Source organism: Macaca nemestrina, chromosome 5, assembly GCF_043159975.1.
Source record: "Macaca nemestrina isolate mMacNem1 chromosome 5, mMacNem.hap1, whole genome shotgun sequence".
NCBI classification, from domain to species: Eukaryota; Metazoa; Chordata; class Mammalia; order Primates; family Cercopithecidae; genus Macaca; species Macaca nemestrina.
In genome coordinates this window covers 156543625-156547585 of record NC_092129.1, presented here as the reverse complement: position 1 = coordinate 156547585, position 3961 = coordinate 156543625, and the positions used below count along the sequence as shown (strand labels likewise).

Sequence of the window (3961 nt, the reverse complement as noted above, 5' to 3'; positions counted from 1 at the left end):
GTCTCTTCTTTCTTTTCTTTTCCTTCCTTCCTTCCTTCCCTTTCTTTCTCTTTATTTTTTTCATTACAATCTCTGATTTTAATGACAGTCAATCTCAAGGGAAAGCTATGACCACCTCCAAGTGAAACTTAAAATGGATATCCTATGTGTTTGGCCCAGCTACCATAGACATCTCTTGCCCCAGAGTTCCAGTGTATTTTTTCCTTCTAGTTTTTTGGTTCCTCTCTGCCATTGCACCAGCCTCAGGTCCACATAGGATGCTCTCTGCTGAGTATTGCCTTGAGTTACTTCTCCCTCTCATGTTCTAGCTGATGCTACTCATGATCACAGTATCACCTGAGTAGGAAAGAGGATGCTAGAGGTAAAAAATGCTACCACAGCATTTTGTTTGTTTATAAAATGTTAGACCCTTGTCCCCTCCATTTTTTCCTCTCTCATATCTAAATTTTGAGACCACTGGCCTCTAACAGTCTGTAGTAGGCCTAAGTTCAAGGTGTCATATGCTTCTCTGGTGCCTGTTTGTGAGCCAAATAGAGAAACACTATGCTAGAGAGAGTGCTGACCAGGAAGATCACATCAAACCAATGGGGACAGAAATTGAACTGCAGTTCTCCAAGGACTTCAGTAATTATGGTGCAGTATTCTAGAGGCATATTCATTCGGATCAGCAGCGCAGAGGAGACAAAGTACATGCCCATTATCTGTGCTAATAGCAGGACATTGACACTGGAGGACTTACTGCTAGAAATGGCATAAAATAACTTGGTATGAGTGATCAGCAGTCCTCTGATGGATGTGGCGATGATTATTCCAACAACAATGGAGGAAATGTGTTGGGACCAAAACTTCACATCACATTGGATTCCCAGATAATTCACAGTGATCTCAATGACTCTTGTGACAGGATCCATTTTCCCAACTCGATCAAAAACAATATTGATTGTTGCCATGAAAAATTTCCAAACACAGTAAACAGAGAAAAAGTAACCCAGAAAATTAAAATATTTCCCTTTGAAGGTTTTGGAGTATTCTGTTCTCTCCTTGGTAGCATACAGATCAGCTGTTTCCAGAAAAAGCTGCCTGCTTAGTTCTTCCAAAGCATTCACTTCCTATTGAATAAGTGGTAATACTTTTTATCATTCCCCAGAACCCTGATGATTTGTTATGTACCTCCCCCTTCTGGAACATTGTTCTCTGTGCCATTGCCATCCTTTTCTTTTTGGTTATGATCATATCCATGGTTTGGAGCAGTCACTATTCTAGGGCTAGAATATCTGTGTCAGTCACATTCCTGAGGAAGTAAGACATGAAAGTGTATGGGCAGTAGACAGCACCAAATCCAGCAAGGAGAGCCGTGAGAGTAACTCCAATCACACCAACCCAGCTGATGAACTGTTCTATGGATAAGATCCCATGTTTTGGGCTGAGAATGGGAAAGGAATCTCCTAGTTTCCAGAAGAAATAGCTAAAGGTCAACCACAAGACACAGGAAAAAAGCAGTTGTTGTTTATGCACTAAGACAGAGGAGACAAAAGTAGTCGGATGTTGCCCACAACAAAATAGCCAGTGTAAAAACGCACCATGAAAACCAGGATCAGTAGAATTACACACAGGTTCATTTTCCAGTGAAAATAACGAGAGCTGCTACTCAATACTCCTAAGATTTCAAACATGATGAGCTCAAACATAGTGCAAGAAAATGCAAACATCACAGAGAAGGTCACCCGTGCAACATACTGACACACCTCATAGTTCTTAAAACAATTGGCCCATGAAGAAAAGCCACCCAAATTAAAAAAAAAAAAAAAAGTATCTGGGAGGTAATCATGATGCTGGAATCTATCAGGAAGCCTATGGTGAAGTGTAGGGAGGGCTCCTGCCTCCATTTCCCACTTCCAAGGCCGCGGCACCCTGGGGCCACCGGCCTCTCACACAGCCGGCATTCGCCCAGGTGCCGCCTGCGGCTCGTCAACCCGACGCCATCAAGCTGCGCCTCAGCCAGCCAATCAACGGCTATGTCCTGAGCTTCCCGCCTCGGGTTCAGCGTAGGTAGAGCAGACGCCTCCACTTTCATTTCTGATTTTAGTCTTTTGAGTCTTCTCTCTTTTTTTTTTTTTTGAGACAGAGTCTCACTCTGTTTCCCAGACTTCAGTGGCGCGATTTCGGCTCACTGCAACCTCCGCCTCCTGGGTTCAGACGATTCTCCTGCCTCAGTATCCTGAGTAGCTGGGATTACAGGCGCCGCCACTATGCTCCGCCAACTTTTGTATTTTTAGTAGAGACGGGGAGCTCGCCATGTTGGCCAGGCTGGTCTCGAACTCCTGACCTCAGGTGATCGCCCACCTTGGCCTCCCAAAGTGGTACGATTACAGGCGTGAGCCACTGCGCCTGGCCCTCTCTTCTTTTTTTTTTTTTTTTTTTTTTTTTTTGGTTTATTTAGCTAAATATTTGTCAATTTTGGTGAACTTTTCAAATAACCAACTTTTGGTTTCATTGATTTTCTATATTGTTTCCAGCCTGTCCTTTCCAATGGCCTGCTTTTCCTGACAGCCTGCCCTATGGATTTAGCACTTACTAGCCAGGTCCACAGTTGCATAAGCCAATTCCTTAAAAAAAAAAAAAAAAAAAAAAAAAAACCTCTCATATATAAATATTCACCTGGATGATTCTCCACAAACCGAATAAACCCCGCCTATCACCACGCAACTCAAGAGCACTCCAAGTTCCTTTCCACTACTGTGACTCACCCCCTTCAACCAGTGCAAAGGCAAGCTCTTGCTTTGTAGTCCAGGCTGCAGGGCAGTGGCGTAATCAGCTCACTTGAACTCCTGGGCTAAAGTAATCCTCCCGCCTCAGCATAAGCCACTAAAGGCCAGCTAATTTTTAATTTTTTTTTTTTTTTTTTTTTGTAGAGATGGGGTCTTACTGTGTTGCCAGGGCTGGCTTCTAACTCCAGGACTGGCTTCTAACTCCTTGGCTCAAGTGATCCTTCCGCCTCAACTAACTAAAGTGTTGGGATTGCAGGCGTGAGCCACTGCGCATCAGATCTTTGAAGCTGGATTGTATAGACATAGCTCCCCTTTTTTTTTTTTTTTTTTTTCTTGAGACGGAGTTTCCCTCTTTGTTGCCCAGACTGGAGTGCAGTGACGCGATCACGGCTCACTGCAGCCTCCGCCTCCCGGGCTCAAGCGATTCTCCCGTCTCAGCCTCCCGAATAGCTGGGATTACAGGCGCCCGCCACCACGCCTGGCTAATTTTTGTATTTTTAGTAGAGACGGAGTTTTACCATGTTGATCAGGTTGTTCTTGAACTCCTGATCTCAAGTGATCCACCTGCCTCGGCCTCCCAAAGTGCTGGGATTACAGGCGTGAGCCAACGCGCCCCGCCAGCTCCTTCTATTCTGAGATCTTCCAGAGTATTTTTTTCTGTCGTATAGAGGTTACTATTTTGCCTAACAAGCAAAAGGTTTTTGGATCAAAAATATGATGCCTTTTCTTTTAGTCATGTTGCTTCTGTGAGTCTCTGTTTGAACCGATAGAATCTTTGCATATTATTAAGCATAAACACGGAAAGACTTTTTGTATTCTTTCCTTGATCTTGAGCTATCTCAGGAACCTTTGTCCCTTCTTTGTCCTGAGCTATGTTGTTGAACCCTGAATCCATTACCCTCTTAACTTTTTTTTTTTAGATAGAGTCTCACCTTGTTGCCAAGGTTGGAGTGCAGTGGAGCGATCTCGGCCCACTGCACCCTTCTCCTCCCGGGTTCAAGCGATTTTCCTGCCTCAGCCTCCTGGGATTACAGGCGCGTGCCACCACGCCCAGATAATTAGTAGAGACCTGTTTTCGCCATGTTGGCCAGGCTCGTCTTGAACTCCTGACCTCAGATGATTCGTCTGCCTCAGCCTCCCAAAGTGCTGAGATTACAGGCACGAGCCACCGCGCCCGGCCGCTCCCTTTCTTT

At 44.8% G+C, this 3961-nt stretch overlaps 1 pseudogene; it reads right to left on the bottom strand.

Moving 5' to 3' along the window:
- Positions 1-207: 207 nt before the first annotated feature.
- On the bottom strand, positions 208-1788 carry LOC105491655 (Golgi pH regulator pseudogene; annotated as a pseudogene).
- Between the last annotated feature and the right edge of the window lie 2173 nt (positions 1789-3961).